Source organism: Hemicordylus capensis, chromosome 1 (assembly GCF_027244095.1).
Source record: "Hemicordylus capensis ecotype Gifberg chromosome 1, rHemCap1.1.pri, whole genome shotgun sequence".
NCBI lineage: Eukaryota > Metazoa > Chordata > Lepidosauria > Squamata > Cordylidae > Hemicordylus > Hemicordylus capensis.
In genome coordinates this window covers 226,388,958-226,413,102 of record NC_069657.1, presented here as the reverse complement: position 1 = coordinate 226,413,102, position 24,145 = coordinate 226,388,958, and the positions used below count along the sequence as shown (strand labels likewise).

The window sequence follows — 24,145 nt, the reverse complement described above, 5'->3', positions numbered from 1 at the left end:
AACCTGTAAAGGAAAAGAATCCAAAGGGGGCAATTCACCCCAAACTGCCCAATGGAACTCCATGGAGCGGAATGTTCATGGACTCCAAGAGCAGTTTACAGGCAACCAGCTGGGCAGAGCTAATGGGACTCAGTATTCTGAGTAAACCTTCTTTCCCAGTTTATTAAGTCCCTTGAGAAAGAGAGAGGTGGGGATCCTTCGTCCTGCAATGAAGCTCGAAGGCTGACCCACCAAATGCCTAGTGCAGGGGTTCCCAACCTGTAAAACTCCAGATGTTGCTGGACTACAACTCCCATCATCCCCAGCTTCAATTGATGGTGGCTGGGGATGATGGGAGTTGCAGTCTGGAGTCCCACAGGATGGGAACCCCTCGCCTCGTGGATTCTTGCCTGGATGCAGCCACATGGACACCATGGGGCATCATGGCTGGGGCCAGCATCTCCATCTTCCTCATCTTCACCTGGGCCTCCAAGACCAAGGAGGAGTGTGGGTGCACAGACGGCAAGTTGGAGGGCAGCACAATTGTTGACGTTGCACAACATCACAACTGATCAGGTGGTGGCGGCAGTTCTGTCAGAGCGTCAGCCTCCGGTTCCCATTTCCCGCCTTTGTAGAGCTTGAGCCCAAACGAGATGGCCTGAACTCTGCTCGGAAACTGGCCGGTTTCTTGTCTGCCCTCGAGAGTGTGCTGCTTGTACACTTCATGTCTGGGGCCAGGAGTTCCGCGCAAGGGGTCGCGCAGATGCTTATGCCAAGTGGTGTCTACGGCTATTCGTTTAGGGGAAAAGAGAAACTTCCTCCGTGCTTGCCCGGCATGGGGAAAGGGGGCAAAAGGGCAGTGCTTGGTTCTGCCAAGTGGCCTCAGGAGAGCTGGCTGTGGTGAGGTGGAAATGAACACAGCCCGAAGGTGCCCTGCTCACCAATGCCACCTTGTGGCTTCTTCCCAGGTGCAGAGGCAGATTCTTGCCGGTCTGACTTGCATGTGCTCTGATGGCCAGAGAATGCAGGACCAAGGGAATGAGCCAGCTTCTCTTTTCGGAAAAACAGGCCAAGGAGAGGAATGGAATCAGAGTGAAGCAATGTGTGACTTCTGCATAGAGGAAGCGGTTGCTCAGTGTGCAGATCTCTCTTCTTATCAGAGAGGGACAGTTTTCCATTTCCAGCTCCTCATTAAGTTGCACCAACTGGGGCGTTTTGTGTGGTCATCATTAGCTCTCAACACTTTTTAGCAGACACCTCTTTGATGGCGGCCTGTCTCCTAACCTGGGAAAGCCTCACCATCCTGAATTTCTGGTGCGTCCGTTGGGGCTGCTCTTAAAGACACAGGAGTGTGGCTAAGAAAAGCAGTTGGCCACCCTGAATGGCAGTGGCGTGCCCTGAGGGCATCTGGTAGGCCTGTGGGTCCTCTGGGTTTCTACAAGGTTGCAGAAAAGTGAAACAGGATGGGGCCTAACCCTCGGGCTCCACAACTGTATCAAATGCAAACCCCTCCCCCCATGAGAGATGTTGGAGTGGTCACTCTTTCTTTCCCATGATGCCTCTTCTTAGGAGACACCAAGGCTCCAAGAGTAGCTTTCCTACCCCACTTCCAGCACCCCAGTCCACAGCCTCTGCTGCCAGCAGTCAGCATCTCTCCCCTCCCAGCTGTCTCTGCCTGGCCGGCTCCCATCCCCCCCTAGAACTGAGCTGAGAGTTCCGGCATCCATGGAGATGGAGAAACGCAAAAGATGCTCCGGAAGACAGTTGGCCAACTGCCTGCTTGCTGACCTGAAGCGAGATGGCCTTCTTCCTCTGGGTTTTGGCTTTGGCCATTACAAGCCTCATTGTCTTGGTCTATATCTACCGGAAAAAGGGCCGTTCAAGGCGGAGGAGACAGGTAAGAAGGGTCGCGTTTTGCCAAGTGAACCCTGGGTGGTGGGTCCAAAGAGGTTTCTCTTAATTGTTTGTTCACTTGTTCTTTTCCTAAAATCATTTCGTGCTGGACATCAGCCAATGGCAAATCAAAGAATTTGTATCCATTTTGGCAGGGGTTTCGGGCTTTTTGTGTTGCTGCATTCTAATTCATGTCCCCTGCCTCCTGGAGGGTTTCCATCACTAGAAAGAAGCGCGCACCCCTTTTTTGTGGTACCATTTGTGCTTCTGAAGCTTTACTCTAGAACATTTTTCCGGTGTCCTCTCTTTTTTGATACACTCTCTCTAAACTATCATCTGACATATGCATAACAAAGGTTTTCTCAACCAATTTCCTCAGAAGTCTTGAAATAGTGAAACTAGTGTCAGAAGATATTGCTTGCCTCTGTCTTTGTAAATAACATTTCTTTTTTTTTAAAGAGAGACAATGAACTGTTCTTGAGGCTTCTTGGTTCCCTTTTTGTTTTAGCTTTTGCTTTGGATCCCCCTCTTTCTGTTTTAAAAACCAAAGTGCCCAGCCATTCCTTGTGTTCCGTTTGGGACTGCTTTGTTTGACAAGCCTGCATTTAGCCCTAGCTGCAGATTGTAGTCCCATGCCATTCTGCATGCAATTGGATCGTTTTAGCCAAGCATTGGGACATGTCTATCCCACTCCTCCTCTGCGGGGTCTGGTGTGGTCTACATGCTTATGGTTATCCTCACAACCACCCTGTGAGGTAGGGTGGCCTGAGAGCCAAGGTAGTGGCCCCGAAGCACCCAGTAAGTTTCATGGCTGAATGGGGATTGGAACTGGGGACTCCCCAATCCGCGGTCAAGACGGACACCTTACTAAGGGCTGCATGGATGTCTTTCTCACAATGTCCCTTTGAAAGGAAAGCCTTGGTTCTTGTACTTGTCTCTCCTGTTCACCTGCTACACAACGTTACATGTGTCCTGCAAGTTCTGATGTGGCAAAGACAGGGAGAGGAAGGTGGGGTTGCCTTTCTCTTCTTTCCCCATCCCACTCCACCCTCCTGCAGTCTATCTAGAAGGGCTTGAAGAGGAGGACGGGCTCCCTGGTTCTCACCTGACTCGTGTCGCAGGGGCATCCCCTCTTGGCGGTGGGGGCCTTTCTGTCTCTGCCTTCTGATACAGTAGAGGGGAGGGCATGGCATCCAGCGAGGACCTGAAGAACACGGCCTCAGGCAGGTCAGGACCTTGGAGATCTCCAGGCAGGGACAGTTGAACAGGAGGGGACACCAGAGCTGGAGTGGTGTTGCTCCAGCCATGTTGACAAGCCCACTGCAGGCTTTGATCTCTTGCCAGCTAGTTAGGGTGGTTGTGCAGCATCCTTCCAGGAATGCTTTGCTGCTGCTCTGCATTGCAGCCACCATCTGAGGAAATGCATGTTGCGTCCTCTGTGTTCCGAGCCTGTTCTGAACCTTTTTGTCTCAGGTACGAAAGAAGCGGCGTGTCCAGGTGGACAATCGGCGTTTACCTAAGCGGCCCGCTAAAAAAACTGAACATCAGATGCCAGGACCTGTTTACGTAAGTTTTATGCAAGCTTCACATTCCCTCCAGCAGAAGAATGGGGTTCAGAACCCATGGGGGGTGGGCCGCATCCTTGGGCCATGGAGGGATGGAAGATCTTTCTCCCATTCCCCTTGTGCAAGGGGTCCCACTGAAGTGGGGCTGTCAGTTACTGAGGTTTGGGGACTTCCTAACACTGAGTCAGGGATAGGAGGACGAAGCTATGCCTCCTCCCCGCACTTCTGGGCATCACAGCTGTGCCAGGGCACAGTAGGGAAAGCAAAAGAAGGATGCTGTGTAGAGAGCCATTGATACATCTGGCACTGTCCATCTTGCATCAGTTGGTCCGAAGAGACCCCCTCAGTGGAAGACTTTCCAGGATGAAGTACTCCTCAGTCTTAGGCCAGCGATGGGGTCCATCCGTGCAGAGCATGTCTCTGCTCCTTGGGCTCATCCCAGGCCTACTTGCAGAATCTGGTGTAAGGCTTGTGATAAGAGCTTGTTTACCCCACAGACTTTGGTTGGATCAATCTTCATGGCCCTCCTACCGCGCCCCCACTCCCGTGCAAAATTTTTGTTTGGTTGTGTAAGCATTGCCTCTGCAGGTCATGGAGCAATTCATACACTCTGAGTAAGACAGGTCTCTCTTTTCAAGACATTACAGAAATAGCTTGGGAAAGAACATGACGGATAGGGTGATCGAATATTCACCCATGCATTTAATAGATGGGATAAGATAATTCTCCGGAATGTTCTCTTCAGCTCTAATCAATGCATTGGTCAGTATTCTTTTCTAAGTCGGAACTTGTGATCCTTTCAGGGCAGCCTTTCAAAATCGTGATCAAATGGGTCGGCTGGTGGGGTAGTGTATGCAGACACTGTGAATTAAGGGTGCACCTTGAAGTATAGCTCAGCCCCCAGATGCTGCTGCAGGCCTGTGTTAAGGGCCCTATTCAAGAAGCCAACACTTGTGTGCGCCTTGTGAAGTTTCAATGGATAACACACCACAGAGCTGTCCTCATGGCTATTAGTTGGTGGGACAAGCTCCCAGCCTCTTTCAGGAGCTCTGCACCCTCCCAAGCGCCAATCACATACCAGTCAAAAACCTCATCAGAGAAGAGGGAAAGGAATGCATGGGAGGCGTGTGCAGACTCTGACAGTGTCATCCTACCCAGTACTTTCCTGGAGCATAGGAGCAAAGTTGGAGGAAATGCCTTCAGAGTATCAGGAGGAATCCAGACCTCAGAGCAGTGACCTTGACTCTGTTCCAAGCAGGGGCCATTGGGGCAGAAACCCTTCAGCCTGAGAGCCATTGCCCACTGTGCTGACCTTGGCATGGCCCTGCTCTTTTCTCAGTGCTGGGAGGGCCCTTTCAGAGAGAAGGAGCCCTCTCGGAAGAGCTCTCTGGGAAGGCTTAAGTTCCAGCATGCCTGCCAACATAGAACAGGGGCTCAAGGGGGTTCCTTTTTGCTTGGGGGAGCACACACACACACACACACACACACACACACACACACACACACACTCTGGCCTGTGCAGATGGCAGCACTGCACATTGGGTATGGTCATCCACAAATATGGGTCCAGGGCCCTTGTGCCACGTCGTTCCACCAGTGCTGTCATGCTGCTCGGAATGTCAGCCACCATCTGAGGAAATGCAGTTCCAGCCCTTCGGGTACCGAGCCTGTGCCCAACCTTTCTCTTGCAGGTGGAACAGCCTTGGCTTACGGAGTGTCTGTCACAGGGTGACTGCTACTTTAAATGTGGAAAATGGCGAAAAGAAAAACCTGCCCACCACAGGAGGAGACCTCTCAGCGTACGTTCTATGAAATCTTACCTTCCTTACAGAAGAGGGATGGGGGCCAGAACCCGAGGGAGGGGGGCTGCATCTGGCACTGTCCGTCTAGCATCAGTTGGTTCGCATGTCCTCCCACCCTGGAAGCCTTGTCAGGCTGAGGTGATCTTCTGCCTTAGGCCAGATCTAGGGATGGTCAGTGCAGTAGTCCCATGATCATTCCTGTGACTTAGCTGAGATTTCAGAAGTGGGTCTGTGTCCTTTTCTTGATTTCTTTTAGAAGTTGAGACAAAGTCAAGATGGCACAGGGGCTCAAGGGGATTCCTTCTCCCTTAAGAGAGCACACACACACCCCCTGGTGGGTCAGGGCTAGACAAGCACATGGGGGTCAATGGGGCCGTACACAAAAGATGCTTCCTGACTGCCTCAGGAAGCTCTGAGGGGGGGCAAATTATGGCAGGAAGATCAGGACCTTGGGTTGCTCCAGGCAGGGACCATTGAACCAGACGGAGAGACCAGAGAGGGGTAGAGGTTGCCTCAGCAATGTGGACAAGCCCACAGCAGGCTTCGATGACTTGCTGGCTAGTTAGGGTGGCTGTCTAGCACAACAGTTTTGCGTTTGTGCAGCATCTTTCCAGCAGCGCTCTGCGGCCGCTGCGGATAGCAGCCACAGTCTGAGATCATGCATCTTCATCCCTGCGGGTACTGAGTCTGTGCTGAACCTTTCTGTTGCAGGTCCAAGATCTTTGGCTCACTATAGGACTGGGTGGATTTCTCCCGGAGCATGAGCGCTGGCTGCAAGAATTTCTCTGTGGCACGATGAGACCTATGCTGGTACGTATTATGCATTCCCTATGGAAGAGGAATGGGGGTAACAACCCAAGGGATGGCCCGCATCCTCAGGATAGGGTGGGAGTGCTAAATCTGCCACCCATTCCACTGGTGCCAGGGGGACCGGTAAAGTGGGGCTATCGGGGTCTAAATATGGGTACTTTTTATGGGACAGGGCAGTTAATCAGAAAAGAATCCCACCTCTCCTTTTCACCCTGGGGGGCTTCACACTGCTGTGCATCACAGCCAAAGCTGCACACAGGCCCAAGAAACAATTTGCTAGTTTTGGAGCTAGACTGACACATTGGGGTGATGGGGAGTGCCACTGAAGAAAAGGCAGCTGAGCAAGATTCTAGCAGGCAGATCAGGACCTTGGATAGCTCTGGGCAGGGACAGTTGCACTGGAGGGAAAAACGGGATCAGGGTAGACCTTGCTTCAGCAGTCTTGACAAGTCCACTGCAGGCTTCGATCTCTGGCTGGCTAGCACAACAGTTTTGCCATATACTGAGTGGCAGTATACCGTTGGTCCATCTAGCTCAGTATTGTCTTCACAGAGTGGCAGCGGCTTCTCCAAAGTTGATTGTTCAGCATCATTCTAGTAGCACTGCGGTTCTGGATGCCAGCCACCATCTGCGGAAATGCATTTTTGGTCCTCGGGGTACTGAGCCTGTGCTGAACCTTTCTGCCTCAGATCCAAGAGCCTCAGCTTGCCCCAAGACTGGGTAGATCTTGCCATGGGAGTGAGCATCACCTAAGGAATCTGAACATCTCATGCCAACACCTACAGTGGGTATTGGAAAGAATCACCCCCTTTGATAGACCTTCAATTCTGGTTCCCTTACATCCTGAAATGAAAACACAAAGAAAATTCCCTTCACCAGCTGTACTTATCCAATGCAACCTATAGCATCCAACTGAGAAACATCACAATTACAGTCCAGAAGAAGTGTCAGAAATAAAAAACAAGAATTACTGAGATTGAAAAAGGATCAACCCCTCCCCATGTCAATATTTTGTTGAACCACCTTTTGCTTTAATAACAGCCTTGAGTCTGTTGGGATACTTCTCTATCAACCTTACACATCTAGACGGAGCAATATTTGCCCACTCCTCCATACAGAACTGTTCAAGTTCAAAAGGTGATCCTTTTTCGATCTCAATAATTCTTGTTTTTTATTTCTGACACTTTTTCTGGACTGTAATTGTGATGTTTTTCAGTTGGATGTTATAGGTTGCATTGGATAAGTACAGCTGGTGAAGGGAATTTTCTTTGTGTTTTCATTTCAGGATTTAAGGGAACCAGAATTTAGAGAATTTAGAGAACCAGAACCAGAATTTAAGGTCTATCAAAGGGGGTGATTCTTTCCAATACCCACTGTAAGACCCAAGAAGTGCTCGGCATTTGAGTTCTAAATCTCTCAAATTCTGCCACATCTCTGACAATACCACCTTGCTTTTGTATTTCCTTCTGTGCTATGCTCTTGATTGGTGAATCTTGAAACCAGCCTCCACTGCAAACTCCAGCCCTGTCCACCACCAAGGCCGAACGGACCCGACCCTACTTTGTGGTAAGCACCCTCCCTTTCCAGGTGGTGGTGGAGATGATGATGATGAGAACAACAACGAAGAATTACATGTGTAAACCTGACTCTGACGTGGCTGGCAAATGGCTCTTTTGTTCCCCCAGGAGACAGACCCTAACCACCCCAATCTGTCCTGTGGCCGTAACCGGAGAGCAGTGCACTTACAGCAGGTGGGCCGAGCAAAAGTCCTGAGGCGCTTCCGCAAGCTGGCTGAGGTGAGGAAATCAGAAATACACAGACCCCCACTGAGAACCAAGAGCAATGGGGCAAGTTTTTCCCTGCGCTCAGCCCCTTAGCTGAATTGTATGGCTTGGCTAAGGCAGAATTCAGGGGGTCTTGGCCTGGGTGCCGTTGGAACTGGGTGTGGGCAGGAGGAGATTGGGGGCCCCCTCCATACTCTCCCAGTCCCAGCACAAAAGCACCACCTCCACCCTGTGGGAAGCATTGCCCCTCCAGCACGGGTGTGCCTAGACTGGGTAGAGTACTAGCAGCTTCTCCTTTTCCAAGCCAACATGGCCATCCTCATGTTCCACCATGGCCTGGGAAGCTCACGGCTCCCTGGTAGATCCCAGTAGACCCTCTTCACACCTTTCTTCCTGCCCTTGAATCCATCCAGGAGAACGTATCTCCAGTTTGTATATGAGACCCAAGAAGTGCTCGGCCTTTGAGTGATTAATCTTTCAAATTCTGCCAAATCTCTGAGAATATCACCTTGTTTTTGTATTTCCTTCTGTACTGTGCTCTTGATTGGTGAATCTTGAAACCAGCCTCCACTGGAAACTCCAGCTCTGTCCACCAGCAGGACCGACCCAACCCGACCCTACTTTGTGGTGAGCAACCTCCCTTTCCAGGGAATCCTGGGCACTCTAGTTCTTTGGGGCAGAATTTGGCATCTCTCCCTCCCTCCCTCTCTCTTTCTCAAAAGAAATGCCACAGACCTCATCTGCCCACATGTTTGAAGTATAGCCCCCTATTTCTCAACCAGTATTGGAGACACTTATTTATCTCTCAAACGTTTTCAATGCCTCTCTATCTTCCCATTCTCTACTGCAAGATCTGGCTTAGCTTCAAACTTCATCTTCCTTCCTCTTCAGTTTCCATACATGCAGGGGATCTCTGGTTGCTTCTGTTTCTGGGTTTCAAGTGCTCCTGCAGTTATGATGATGATTGATTTCATGTATATAACAGACTAGGAACATAGGAAGCTGCCATATACGGAGTCAGGCCATTGGTCCATCTTGCTCAGAATTATCTACACAGACTTTCAGCAACTTCTCCAAGGTTGCAGGAAGGAATCTTTCTCAGCCCTACCTTGGAGATGCCAGGAAAGGAACTTGGAACCTAGATGCTCTTCCCAGAGCAGCATTCTCTTCCCCGGAGGGGAATATCTTACAGTGCCCAAACTTCTAGTCTCTGTCTTGGTTGACGAATGGCTCTTTTATTCCACCAGGCTCCCCAAAACCAATAGGTCTGCCTTACCTGTGGCCTCGACCCCACAACAACATTTTTAAAAAAGAAAGGGAGGTTCGAGACATTGAAACGCTTCCGTAAGATGAATGAGGTGAGGAAATCAGAAGTAAACGGAGTACCAAGTTCTCTGGGACAAGCTTTTCCCTGCGCTCTGCCTCTTTGTGGAAGCGTGTGGGTTGTCTAAGGCAGGCCCCAGTAGGGCCTTGGCAGTCTGGAAAGTAGGGAGGAGGTGAGAGCTGGTCTGGTGGGCGCCTCGGGGACACCTTGCCCCCTTGGAAGAGGACAGCAGCTCCTTCCAAGCACAAGTGCAGATTACTCCATTTTCAAAGTCTGCATGCCTTGGTGAAGACCAGGGAGTCAGTGTGGAGGAAGCGCCTCTTGGGAAGTGTCGCCTCGGTGTGCAGCAGCTGTGAAAAGGACAATTTCCATGCAAAGGTTCACCAGGAAGGGGACTGAGAACAGAGCTGCTAATATCATCACCCCTTGAGACATCCACATTTGGAGTCATACTCTGTACAGTTCTGGTCACCATATCTCTCAGAGGACATTCTGGAGGTATGAAAGGTACAGAGGAGGAAACCGAGAGGATCATGGGGCTGGAGCACCTCCCTTATGAGGCTCAGTTTCCACATCTGGGCTTTTTAGTTGAGGGGAGAAGGCAACGAAGGGGAGCCATGATCGAGGTTTATCAAATGATGGTGTCTAGAATGTGGAGAGCGAGAAGAATTTCTTCCCCTCCCATAAGACTGGAACCAGTGGCCATCTCATGAAAATGATTGCCAAGTCATTCAGGACCAGCAGAAGGGAGTCCTTTTGGACACAGTGTATCATGAATCTAGGGAATTCTCTGCCACGGGATGCGGTGCTGGCCACCAGCTTGGAGGGCTTTAAAGGGGACTCTGGCCATTTCACAGAGGACAGGCCTATCCATGGCCACTAGTCTGGACAGCTGTAGGTCACCTCCAGGCTCAGAGGCAGGATGCCCCTAAGTAGCAGTTGCAGGGAGCCGCGGCAGGGGAAGGGGCAGGCCTTCACCTCTGGCCTGGGGGCTTCCCAGAGGCAGCAGATGTCCAGGGTGGGAAACAAGAGGCAAGACAGGATAGCATTTCTTTCCTGAAGGATCTCCTCTGAAAAAGGGCAGGGTCAGGGAAGACCCTCTCCTTGTGCAGCCATTAAAACTCATCTTCACTCATGAATCCTTTGTCTGGGATGACATCCTCATGTCTCTCTCTTTTCTACCTTTAGAAGAAGAGCAGGAAGAGGAAAAGGCCATATGATCCAGGAGAAGGCCCAAGGTAACTTTGTTTGAAGCTTTCCTGATGTGTTAATCTCCACCTCGAAAGGAATGCCGGGGTTGTGTGGGGGATTTGAAGCACAGCCAGAGCTTTGGTCCTCCCAGACCAGGACTGGCATCAACGACTAGTAGCAGCTCTGCAGGGTCACAGGCAGAAAAAATAACTTGGCCCGGGGCAGAAATCTCTTGTGGGGTCTTCCGCGATGCATCAAGGTGGTTCATGCCCTGCGGCATCCGGACGAGTCTCCCTTTCTGGCCTGGGGTTCTGGTGTGGCCTCTCCCTGATCCACCTTTTGTCCACAAGGGGGAAACGTTCTTGGATGGGGGAGCATTTGTTCACCTGAGTAGTGGCCACCCTGCGCCATGGGAAGGGGTAGAGGTTGGTCAGCTCCACGGAGATGTTGGAACTAGGTCTGAGGCCAGGCCTGAAAGCCATGGGGCTGGGATCGGTGCTTTCCTGGATCTGAACGGGCGGAAGCCTGCAGAGCAAACCCTGGCCAGCCGCAGGGACTGATTCCTTTCCTCCTCTCTCTTTTGCAGGATCAAACGGAGGAGAATCTGGCACTAGTGACGTTTGTATTTCATGTTATTACATATACTTCTTGTTATTATAGATCCAAGTCAACTTGTACAAAATCCCCCTCCCCTTGGCCTCGTGCGGAGGGGAGGGAGTTTGTCCCAGCCCTGCCCCGCACGAGGCCCAAGAAGCGGGCCGATTGGCTCCCTTGAAATTGGAGGCGTGGTCTGGGCCGTAATCGGCCGATCCATGCCCCAAGCTCTTCAGTTTTGCCTTGGCAATCCCCTCCCTCCCTTCCTTCCCTGATGCAGAGCGGGTCTAGCGGCTGGTCGCCTGCGGGGGCCGAGTAGGAATTTTTTGCTCTCAACGCATTGGCCACCGTTGGGGGTTTTTTCGCCTACTCCGTTCTGTACTCAGGTGTTTAGTTAGAGTTAGAGTTGGCAGTAACAGTGCGGGCTGAGGGGTAAGTTGATGGTTAGAATATCACTGAGCACCCTTGGATCTTTAAAGGTTGATTGGTCAATTGCTCCTTTGAGGCCTGTGCGGCACGGGGAGAATAGATTGCCATGAAACCTGCTTCAGGACTTCACCAACCTTTGGGCTGTGCAGTCCAGGGTGGGTGAAGACCTTGAAGTATCCAGATCCCCTCTTCTAAAGGGGGCGGTTGGCTCTGAAGGAATTAGGCGGGGCGTACCTGCCTGTTTCCTGAGCCAGGGTGTGTCGCCCAGTGAGGCGATGGGTAGGACGTTAGAGTCCTAGCCTGAGCCTAGAGGCTCGCACTGTTCTCTAAGGGTGATTAATCACCTGGCATTCTAGTCCGCCAGGTCTGTTGTTTCTTTAATAAAATTGTGGTCCTTTCACCCATCAAAAGTCTACGTGTCTTCTTGGGCTGGGGTCTGGGGACAACCTACTCTTTGTTTCTTTATTTACGTCTACTCCTACTTGGATTGATATGCTGTTGCTATACTGGAACAGCATTTGACCTGACCCCTGTGAAATTGCCTTCCGCTGCCATTGGTTCACCATATTTAAAGCAGCAAGTAGTTCCAAAGGACTTGCTTCTATGTCTTCATCCTTGTTGACCATCCACACTTTTTATCGTACCTGTATAAGTCTTTTCAAAAAGAAAGCTGGTTTACTAGCACAGAAAGGATCAGTTTGAGCAGGTTCATCAATGTCCTTGAAGGTGGTCTTTGTGGGCATGAAGCCAAATGTGAAGAAACTGAATTGGTTCCTATGCTAATATCGAGGTGAAGCCTGCTTAATTTCTAAGGACATCTTTGTGCCCAGGTTTTATAGACTTGTTTCTCTCAATATACTTCATTATTTATTTATTATTACTATTAGTATTAATAAGGTATTGTTGTTCTTGAATAAAATCCATTACCAAAAACATTTTCCTCCAGTATGTCTCTCATTTGAGGCTTCATAGTATGGTATGTCACTCAAGGTAAAGCACAGGGCCATAAAAAACATTCTCCGGAAGGACTGACATGATGAAGCCCATCTGGGTTAGAATGGGGGGAGCTTTCTTCCACACTGGCTGCCGTTGGGAAATGCCGAACAGGTTTTTAGCACTTTGCCCCTTGTTTACTCACACCGGAGCACTCTGGCATCAGATGCTTTTCTTCCTCTCTTCTCTTTGGACCGGCAAAACAAAGACCCGAAATTCAAGCACCCAATCTTGGGCAGAGAGTCAGGCTCAGGGAATCTGGCAGGTTGTTTTGTCCAGATTCAGCCGGAGAAACCTCCCTGAGATCTCTGCGCAGGAGAAGTGTCTGTGGTTTGGGTCTAGGTTAAACACTGGCCTGCATTCATTGCGCACATGCAAGTTCTGGGTAACTGCAGTGTGGTTATTTCTATTAGAAATGGATGGTGTAAAAAACAAACAAACCCCAAAGCAGAATAAAGCACCAGGGTTGCCCTAATCATGTGGATAATGGGGAGAAAGGTATGTGGTGTGGGGGTGAGGGACGGCCATGCACCCTCCAAGAAACGAAAAAACGAGTCTCTTCAAAATAGCTGTAGAAATTAGAATGAATTGCAAAACCACATCATATGCCGGAATGCACCACATATCTGGGGGAGGAAGAGGCTGCCACAGGGTCTCCCCAGTCCCTAACGAGGCCATCCAAGGCTGCAGCCCGCGTGGGGCAGGACCCTTGTTTGGAGTGACAAGGACACTTCCAGAGTTCTGGTGGGCAAAGGATGTGTTTTCCCCTCCCCACCCTCCCCAGACCTTCCCCAAAACCAGCACAGAGAAGGCCCCGTCCTGCGTGCACGACAATTGAACTTCAACAGGGCTTGGCACATAGAGCAGGGTATTCCCAATTGATCTTGCGTGCTGGGAAGCTTCACTTGGCAGAAGGCCGTGCTTCAAGGAGCCGGGGCCCAGACATGGCTGCTGTGTGAGATGGGTATGCGAAAAGATTGCTCCGGGAGCTGGAAGGGATGAGGTCGTAGCTCAGTGGTCGAGCGGATGGAGTCCTAGCTCAGTGGTGCCTCTGGGCATGCAGAAGGTCCCAGATCCCATCCCTGCTGTATTCTCCAGGTAGGCTGGGGAAGAGTTCCTGCCGGAAACCTTGGGAAAGCCGCTGCCTGTCAGTGTAGCCCATCCCAAGCTAGATGGACCAAGCATTGGGGGATCATAGGGCTGTAGCTGAGTGGGAGTGCATCTGCCTTGCAGGCAGAAGGTCCCAGGTTCCATCCCCGGCAGCATCCCCAGGAAGGCTGGGAAAGCGTCTTCCTGAAAAGCTGGATGGACCAGTGGTCTGATAGGGCAGCTTGGTAGGAGTGAGAGGACAGACAGGAGAAACCTTGGATGCCGAGAAGGGAGAAGGAGTGAAATCAAGGATGGGTTCCCTGGTACAGCCGTGGAGCTGTTGTTGGTGCTGACCCAGAGAAACAGGCTTTCTCATCTGCCCTCCTCATCTGGCCAATGGCATCACCTCTACCAGACCTGCATTATTCTCCTCCAAGAGTTGTATTAACTCTTCAGTCCAGCACCCCCTGCTGGCTGATGCTGGAATATCCAGCCAAATGTGGCCTAGATCCAATGGGGTCTGTGCTTATGCTCTTTCCCCACAAAGCAGGGTTCTCCCACTTGGGTCCCCAGACACTGTTGGACCATCACTCCCATAATCCCCAGCCACAATGGCCACAGGAGATCTGGGGTTCTCGCATTCCCAGATGGCCAACACGGAGAATCCCAGCCATAAGAGCTCTGCAAAGACCTTCTGGTGGAAGAGGCCATGGCAGGACCAGAAATCTCCTTGCTTTCCCCTCTGAAAAATGCATTCACAAAAGGCAAGAGAGAAAGAATTCTGGCTCTGCATACTGAAAAATAGCAGTGTTTCTTTTCAAACTGGCGAGCCCTCCCTTTGGAATAATGAGAAGAATCAATTGCACGATGCCGATTCAGGAGGAGAATGAGGAGGGGAGGGGCTGCTGCAGCCGAGGCCAAGCTGGGGTGGGCGGGGCAATGGGAGGAGCCAGCGGGGCGGGAACTCGGCCCCGGGAGGAGGAGTTAGAGCGTCCTCCCTCTTCGCAGCCAGTTGCCCAGGCTGGGTGGGGGTGGGAGGGGGCGGGGCTTCAGGGGGCGGGGCACATCCCCGCACGAGGAGGAAGGAAGCCACGCCCCCTTCTCAGTCCGGTCAGGCGGCCCCTCACGGGAGTGGGAGACAAGACCCCCGAGAAAGAGGAGGGGAAGGAGGGGGAGCCACGCCCCCCACAGAGCACAACCCCCCGTCCTGAGAGCCCCGCCCTCTGCAATGGGGGGGCTAAGAGGGAGACCCAGGGGCGTCACTACCATGAGGCAGGGGGAGGCAGTCGTCTCGGGGGCCCCCTGCCTTGAGGGGCCCCCCAGAGACCCCTCACCTGACTCCCCATTGCCCCCTGCCCAGCCCCCAGACCCTTCAGCCACTGGCCCTCTTGGCCCCCTCTCCTGCTCCTCCTCCTGGTCGGCCATCCCAGCAGCAGGCAGGCTGCTTTTCTCCCGGGCGCCTCTCAGCTGATGGGCGGGTGGGGGGGCTTGCAGGGAGGCCTCCGTGTAGGCCTCCGTGAAGCCTGGATTCGAGTAGGCTGGCCAGCCCCAGGAAGAAGGCTGGCAGTCCGAGTGGCCGCCACAGCTCTCTGCAGCAGACCCTCTTCCCAGGCCAGACAGCTCAGCCTTGGCCAGGGAGAAGAGGAATCCCTTGATGTGGTTCCCCCCACCCCCCCCCACCCCCTACAGGTAGGGATCTGCTTGCCATAGGGCTTGGATGGGGGGTGGGGAGACGGAGAAGTCTCTGAATATTTCATTTAAAACTGATTGGGAAATGTGCTGGCTTCAAAAAACCCTCTAAAAAGCCCTATAAGTGGCTTGTTTCATGGCAGGAAGTTACAAAAACTTCTGGAACAAAATTATTTATGTATTAATTCATTCATTCATTCATTCATTCATGCATTCATTCATTCATTCATTCATAAATACACTTATGTTCAAGTTGTTTGGCACCCCAGGTCTGAGTGAGAACTGAGACATGAGTGAGAACTGTGACGCATGTGTTGTGTTTTTATGTTTTTTCCCCTTAGGGTCAATCTGGCCAACATGGGAATGCAGCACCTCCATTCCAGAGGAGATGTGTGTTAAAGGGCTTTCAAAGCCTCTTGTGAAAAACCTCCTGGAATCAAACTTGACTGAATTGGTTCAGAATTCTGAGAAAACAGACATAGGCTCACCCTGCATGGTTGAAAGTCTCCTTTGCTAATCTGCAGCAAGGGGCCCATTTTAATCATTCGTGTTTCTAGTGTGTTCTATGCATGAAAAGTAGCACAAATATATAGTATTCAATGTATATCACTATCTATTGTGAAGTGTGTGTGTGTGTCTTCAGTGAAATGTATTTCTTGGCAGCATACTTATTTTGAAATATCAGACTTAAATCCTTGGAAGCCTGGGGTGTGTGGAGGCCCTGGACTTGGGGGGGGGCATTTTAAAATCTCTTCTCAGGGCCCACTCCAACCTTGCTACGCCCCTGAGCACATTCGGCTCCGCTCTTCGAGCTCTACTTCGAAAACGGAGCACAATGCAGAGAGCTTCACGATTGAAAAGGGAGCTGCATCTGCTGTCCACAGAGCCACCACCGGGTATTACTTGCTGGCAGACTGGAAGTCGCTTAGATGAACTTCAAGCTCAAATCCTTGGTTTTGCAAATACACCATATGAAAAAGGAATTTTTGACTTGGAAATACTTGTGCCTGAAAGGTATCCATTTGAGCCTCCAAAGATGCGCTTCCTGGCTCCTTTTAAAAAAGGTTTTACTCCCATATAATTCTTCTCTTCTCATTTGCTCAATTTTGTACATCTGTTTTTTGTATGTTTTGAATAAGGACAGAAATGTGAGAAGAAAAGCCCCCTGCTTACTGGGCAAAGAGGCACCTTTTTCTCTTTGTAAATCGCCCTGAGCCATTTTTGGAAGGGTGGTATAGAAATCAAATTATTATTATTATTATTATTATTATTATTATTATTATTATTATTATTATTATTAAATTTCTCGGCGGGGGGGGCCATTTAAGAATCTTGTCTCAGGGCCCACTCCAACCTAGTTACGCCCCTGGGGAGACCCCAGGGAGACTCCCGCTCGGCCCGCCTCTCTCTGGGGAGGGCCGGTGCGGAGGCTGCTCTTTTGTTTCCCCCTCTGCCAGGTGGGGCGGAGGAGCAGCCAAGAGAGGGCGGGGCAGTGGGGAGAAGGCGGGGCTGGCCGTGCCGGGCTCCCTCCCTCCTCGCCGCCCAGCCCAGCCCACTCGGACACCCCCCTGCGAGGTGAGCAGCGGCAGCAGCAGCAAAGAAGCTGGGCGGAGGGAGGAGGACGGAGCGATCCCCGCTTCAGGCTCCCTGCTCGCCCCGCCCCACCTGCCGGACAGCTGCCTTGAGGAGGGGGGCTCAGCAGCAAGCAGCAGCCAAAGCCGGGAGGAAAAGAGCTCTGCAGCCCATGATGGGTGCCCCACTGGCGGCCGCCCCCACGTGCTCTGGGGCTGCGAACCCTCCTCGGTCTGTGCACCGTTGCCCTACCGCTCCCTCCGTTCAGCCGAACCCAGCTGTGGGGCTGCTGCTGCCTGTTGGATCCTTGCCTGAGTGGAGAGCCTGGAGGGCAGGCCAGAGCCCGGCAGGGAAAGGACTCAGGATGCCGGGCGCCACAGACCTCAGGAGAGGCCTCATCCATCCCCTGGTGGTGGGGGCTCAGGAGGGGACCCACTTCCTCCTCTTGTGCTGGTCACTGAGAGGAGCAGCTGCCCACGATTCTTTCTGTCCCTAGCAGAAGAGCAGGGGAAGGAGGAGCCCCGCAGTCTGATGAGGATGATCACAACAGGTAAAGTCAAACTCACCTGGTCCACCCGGATGATAATAATTGGTTATAATCGGTGGGATAAGGAGAGTGTTTACAGTGCAAGAGCTCATAGCTGAATCCCGGAGACACAGGGTCAGGGATGTCCCGCAATCTTCCCTCCAGGGTTGCCCATTCTTGTAGCAGGCCAGCCTGAAGAAGGCTCTCCGATGAGCCAAGGCAGTGAGATGCGCAAAATCTCTAGCAGGACAGCAGTAAACCTGCTGGGGGCAGAATTCTCCAAAGAATTCCAAAGCATTGGGGCCATGCTCAGGTCTCTTTGCAGGTCACTGTCCCATATATTCATCTTGGCTTTCTGGTATCCCAGAGATAACGAGTATTGAGAGGGACACCCAGAGATGGATCATTTTTCCGGCAGGTTGGAAATGAGTCTCCCAGACAGTGTTTCTGCTGCCAAACCAATTGGGGGAAAGATCAATTGAAGCCAAAACTCAAGAGATGCAGCCAAGCAGGAGCGGCAATTGAGGTGAAACCAGATCCTAACCATAAGGAGGAGGCATTGGGGGCACAACACAGCACTGAACAAATTATCCTCGGTAAGGTGAATGATCTCAAGGCAATTCTAATTGCGATAGACAGACCCCACTTCCCTTCCTCCTGCCCAAACAACCTGAAGTGTGAGCATTCAGTGACATAGCAATAGCAATAGCAATAGCACTTACATTTATATACCGCTCTATAGCCGGAGCTCTCTAAGCGGTTTAGCATATTGACCCCAACATTCTGGGTACTCATTTTACCGACCTCGGAAGGATGGAAGGCTGAGTCAACCTTGAGCCTCTGGTCAGGATCGAACTTGTAACCTTCTGGTTACAGGGCAGCAGTTTTACCACTGCGCCACCATGCGCCGAATCATGTTCTGTACAGTTCTATCAAGCAGGGGTCCCAACCCTGTACAAGAAGTGTACCCATCCCATGGCAAAACTTCAGCTCAGGTACCCCATAGCAGCAACTGAGTGTGTGTGTGTGGATCGTAAATGTGGCAGTTATGAGACAGGAGACGCCAGTCACTGACTGATATCCAGACTTTACTCATGAGTACATTCATTGAAATTTATGGGCCAGGTTTACATGTCCCATTTCAATGAGAAAGATGATGAGGAACTGAATCTGGATGCAAGTCAGGGATTGGAGGAGCCCATCTCACAACTGTCACCTTCTAAGAGTGTGTGCATGCTCTCCTAAAAACACAACAGGGGGTGCGGTGGGGGCGACTCCAGTCACTGGCTCGTGGCTATTTCTGTCCCCTCCCAAGTTGCCAAGAAGCCGTCTCATGGAAGTCTTGTCCGGTCCATGTCAAGGGGAGTGCTCGGTGCGAGGCTGGGGAGAAGGAGAAGAAGGGGATGCAGAGCTTCAGCACCCAGCTGGCTGCAGCCTGGGGAGGGGCAACCTCGGGGCAAGAGGACCCCCTGGCAGCCCTCCCAGTCCTCGGACCCCTGCAGGACAGCATGCTGTGACTGCCCGTTTTCCTGATGAGCTGAGTGGGGATTCCCAGCCGGGGCAGCCCAGGATTTGTATGATGGGAGTCCATGACAACTTGGGAGACCCAAGTTAGGGAAGCCTCCAGTGAAGGGAAAGAAGGAGCATCGTGTGCTGTTTCACTTGGTGGGCTGCTGCAGAACCCCTGAATTGGCTCAGAACGATGGTCCCCAGAACGGCCCTGGAAAGCATCCGTGAAGAATTGGTCAGGCAGCATCTTTGCAGTTTTGCTTGGGAGAGGCAGCTTGTTCTGAGCCAAGTGGATACCTGCAAGAGCAGCTGCTGGCGTCCTTTCTCCAGCCAGTCCTCGTGAATCCTCCATCTTTTCCATTTCCCCCAGGACATTGTAGGACTTTGAAGAATTCCTTCTCAAGCCCAAATCCAGAGGGGCTCAGCTGGACACATGGCAGTGGCCTCTGCGTCTCAAGGGGCAGAGAAGGGCAACTCATCTCTTCCTAGGAATGGTCACGATGAAATGTACTTCATTCTAGCTGCGCACCATTTTACAAAAAGAAACCCAAATCTTCCAATTAGAACTAGTTCTCAGAGTTCCATTGAAATGATCTTTGATGTATGTATTTAATTGTGCTGGCGATAAACATCTTTGAAACTCGTTCCCTCTGGGGTGAAAAGGGTTCTTTGGAGAGCCAGCGTGGTGTAGTGGTTAGAGTGCTGGGCGAGGAGCAGGGAGATGGAATCTCCGTTCAGCCCTGAGGCTCATTGGGTGACTCTGGGACAGTCACTTCTCTCTCCGCCTAACCTGCCTCACAGGGTGGTTGTGGGGGGAAGCAGAACCCTGTTCACTACACTGGGCTCCTTGGATATAAAGAGAGTGACATCAATCCATGCGGGGCTCTCGGTGGCAGCTAGTCCTGATGGCTGGAGGCTACCTCCAGGCTCAGAGGCAGGGCCCTTGTGAATAGCAGCTCCAGGGGAGCAACAGCAGGAGAGGAGGCATGCTGTCATCTCCTGGTGGTGAGCTTCCCAGAGGGCTCCACTGGTGCGCTACTGTGTGGTACGGGAGGCTGGACTCGAGAGGTCTTAGGTCTGATCTAGTAAGGCTGCTCTTCTCTTCTCTCGGGGAGATGTCGCTGCCGTTAGCTGAGAGCAGAAACTGCCAGCCCCACTGAGCTCTCCGAAGGGACCGAGCAACTTGTAACTCGTGCATCGTTTTCAAAAGCTTGATCTGGCAAGCTTTCATGAAACAAAACCTTGCCGAGAGAGAGGGAGATCTGGGATGAGAGGTCTGTGGTAGTTCTGGCCCCAAGCAATTGGCCCAGTCCTGCAACCAAGCGCAGGAGCACTTTTGGATTTGCTTATTGCCTGCTTGGTTTTTGGAGTCCTTGTCTAATGGGTCGGTGTCATTGTTGAAGAGAATCTGTTTCATGGTGGTTGCAAGATTGGTGTTGATTTTGGTTTGCTTTGGGTTTTGCAGTAATTTGACAAGCTGAACCTAAGGACAGCCCACTACACACCCCTTGCGGCTGCAATCGCTTGAAAAGAGAGACTGCTGAGTATGTGAGGCAAGATCCTCGGCAGACTCAGAGTACATCTTGCCCCTGGTCATGGCATTCAGTAATTGGAATGAGTCCGGAGCGTCTGAAACCCACGAGCGTAAATGGGGGGTGACGTTCCTCTCCGTCCCTGCACGGTAAGCTCTAGGGGTGGGGTTCATGGACTGACTTGGGCATATTGGCCACGTGTCTATTCCAGGATCCCAGGGCATGGGGGCGCTGCAGGGAAAGGACATCGCTTTCCCACCCATCCCATCGAGACACATGCCTGTTTAGACTTTTTAGTCTTTTCTGGTTGCCAGCTTTGCAACCTCGCTGCAGACCTGATTGTTGTGGCATGATGTGGCCTATCTGCTGCTGTGCCATCCAGTCTAGAACTGTGTGTGTCTTTGCCTGGAAAATGATGGGTTGCCTCTCTAGAAGAGTGACAGCTTGGGTACCAAAGAGTTGATCTCTCCCATCGTGTTGTCGGTCAGCAATGCCGTGACCTTCTATGCTGTCTGGAAACCCTGGTTGCTCCCTCCTGCAAGTCTGAAGGTTCCAAGGGAACTCTTCTTTGGCCGTTACTTCAAACCTTCTATTTAGACTAAAAAGCATTTGAAGTCTCAAAACATGGAGCCCATTAAAACAGGGCTTAGCACATCCAGCTCTGTCCATGCTGGTCTCCTGCAGAACCTATCAGCCTAGGGAGCTTCAGCGTGGGAATCCAGTTGGCTTTGCTTGTCTTAGAGCAGGAGTTCTCCAGCCTGGGTTGCCAGAGGTCATTTGAATTCAACTTCCACCATCCCCTGCCACAGTGGCCTTCAGGGGTGATGATGGGAGTTGTAGTCCAAGAGCATATGGGGACCCAGCTGGAGAACCTTTGAGAAAGAAAGCAAGTCATGTAGAGAGTTTCCAAAACTACAGTGATTCATTGGGGTGATATTGGTTCTGACTGGAAAATCTTGCCAGACTCCATAGGTAGAGAAAACGGTCTCTTCCTAGCCATAATGGGCCATTTTCCAGCTTTCTTCTCTTCTCTCTCTCCCCCTCCCCTATAGTTTTTAATAAGGGCTTCTCTTTTGCGTGTAGTAATTCTACAAAGCTGATGAATCTTTATATACCGCCTCTCAAGTTCCCAAAGCGGTTGACATAGGTCTAAATTAAGTTCATTAACTCACTAAAAATAAATTTTATTGATTTACAATAAATATAATGTAGTAATTACACTTTTCTTCAGGTGGCAGGATACGCAGATTTGGATGGTCCAGGAACCGCCTCTGGGAAAGGAACTGTAAGTGGCTCTTAATTACCATCTGGGTGGGGTTTTGGGACAGGAATTGGAAAATCCGCTTGAACTGCTTAACGGTCTCAAGCGACAAAGGTAGCTTTGGACCTTCATGTTTCATTCTTTCTGCTGAGATGCAGAAAGCCCAATGCATGCTAGATTCCCAGACTGTATGCAGTGAGCACGTGAGACACATGGAATAGACCCAGCCGTGACTGCAGGGATTCAAAGCCTCTACGTGGCACTCCTCTGGACGCACCAAAGCCTTAATTCGATAGTGCTATGACTACCAACACTTCTCTACCACCTTTCAATGGGATGCCATTGGGAACATCTGTCTGGTGGTGAAATAGCCACCTGGTGGTGGTGATTCCTGGAACTCTCTTCAACTTGAAATGCAGGTTGGGTAGGAGTGATGACCCTGGGCAGATGGGTGTAGAGGAGGCATTGTGTTTCTCTCCCTCAGTCGAGACAACAGCTCCTTCACCCTTCTCAGCAAACAGGGTTTCTCCAGACTTGGACCTGTCTACTCATCCCTAGGAAGTGGCCCTATCAGACCAGTGGTCCTTCCAGCTCAGTCTTTTCCTTCCTGACTGGCAGCAGCTCTCCAAGATTTCAGGCAGGAGTCTTTTCCAGCCGACCCAAGCGGTGATCTTCCCCTGAGCTCCGCCCCTTCCTCCTTCCGGGTCAATATTGTGCCACACCCATCTCACACAGCAAGCATGGATGGGCCCCAGTTTCTGGAAGGACTTGTTATGCCAAATCGATTCTTGCAAGTATAGGTCCGCAAGAAAAGGTTGCAGCATATCCCTGGTATGCCTTGAGGCTGTGCAAGGAGGAAGTTTGAGACCCCCTTTCCCCTCAGAAGCAGAAGGGGTTGTGACTGCTGTGAGGGAGTATTCTGCAAGCGGAGACATTGCCTGCTCTTTCAGTTACAGCCTACTGTTCCCCTCTTTGCCACTGAGCCCCATGAGCTCTGCCCAGCTAGTTGCCTGTCAATTGCCTAGAGTCCATGAACATTCCGCTCCAGGGAGTTACATTGGGGCAGTTTGGAGGAGTAGCCCCCATCTGGGTTCTTTTCCTTCAGAGTCTGGTGAGACGTATCTGCTGGTTATCTTGAATCCACCTTGCCCACAGGTGTCCCAGTTGTGCCTCCATGAGGAGCATTGCATCTCTTTCCGAAACAGATATGTAATAGTGCTGCTGCTGAAACGATATTTCTATGCCCCACAGGGCTCATCGAAGCTTGAGAAGCAATTTTAGATCAAGAAAAGGGAACTAGGGAAAAGAACCAAGAGTCAGTGCTTTCGGAAAGAGAAACTGCTGCCAGTCAGAGCTGGGCGGTGCTGGGCGAGACGGAATGTTGGTGTGTCTGCCAATCTGCTGTCTAGTTTGAAATCCCAATTGGGGGACATATACTGTATTTCGCCTAAATTGATTGCAAGTAGGTGACTTTTCCTTCTGTTTTGGCACTGACCACCCAAGCGATACTTCCATTGGAGGTCGCAATGTGGCTAATACTGAACATAAATAGGTATCTGGGATGTCCACAGGCATGTATTTTGTCATGCCACTGATATCCTGCCCTTCCGTCAGGATGGTGTGCACGGTTCTGCCTCCCCACTTCTATTCTGGCAACAATCCTGTGAGGTAGGTTAGGATGAGAGAGACTGAGTATCTGGCCAAAGGTCACCGGGTGAGCATTAGGGCTGAGTAGAGGAGGATTTGAACCCAGGTCTCCCCTGGTCTCCCCCAGAACTCTCACTATGCCACTGCTCGGGCTCTCAGTATTGGCTGCAGGAGAACAAGGAGGTGGAAATCCTGCTTTTTAGCAGGGCAACAGAGTAGTGGGTTGGCTATGCATTGTTAAGATTGGCTGGCATGAATTTTTAAAGCGTCGAATCTTGCTTCCTCATAGGGGTTTCTGAAAACTGCCTTTCTCCGGGGCCTAGCAAAGCTAGAGAAGGAGATCCCAATCGCTCCTACAGCCCCACAGCCTACAGCCCCACAGCCCAGCCAGGTCCCACTCGCTCCTACAGCCCCACAGCCCTACAGCCCCACAGCCCAGCCAGGGACAGCCCTGCCTGCCTCCTCTGCACTGCTTTTCAGGGCTTCTCAATGTGACAGTTGGGACCTTTTCTGAAGGAGAGAATGCACCTGAGCCTGACTCTGCCAAAGACTGGGTGCTGAGATTTGGGGGTCTTTGTTTTGGCCCTGAAAAGAGAAGAGGGGAAGAAAAGCATCTGATGCCAAAGTGCTCCAGTGTGGGCGTGCAAGGGGCGAAGTGCTAAAAAGCTGTTTGGCATTTTCAAACAGTAGCCAGGGTGGAAGAAAGCTCCCCCCAACTCCAAACCAGAAGGGCTGCATGGTGTCAGTCCCCTGGAAGAATGTTTTGTATGGCCTTGGTGACATATTGTACAATAAGCCTCAAAGGAGAGAGGAGAGGAAAGCTGGTCTTGTGGTAGCAAGCATGACTTGTCCCCTAAGTCCGCCCTGAATGCCTATGAAAGGGAGACTAGAAGTGTGAGCACTGCAAGAGATTCCCCTCAGGGGATGGAGCCGCTCTGGGAAGAGCAGAAGGTATC

The 24,145-nt window shown here is 51.4% G+C and overlaps 1 long non-coding RNA gene across 1 annotated transcript; it reads left to right on the top strand.

Moving 5' to 3' along the window:
• Positions 1 to 9,953: 9,953 nt before the first annotated feature.
• LOC128340877 (uncharacterized) lies at positions 9,954 to 11,720 on the top strand. The gene is made up of 3 exons (XR_008314055.1): positions 9,954 to 10,051; positions 10,346 to 10,395; positions 10,935 to 11,720. It is a non-coding gene; the product is annotated as an uncharacterized LOC128340877 (long non-coding RNA).
• The last annotated feature ends 12,425 nt before the right edge of the window (positions 11,721 to 24,145 follow it).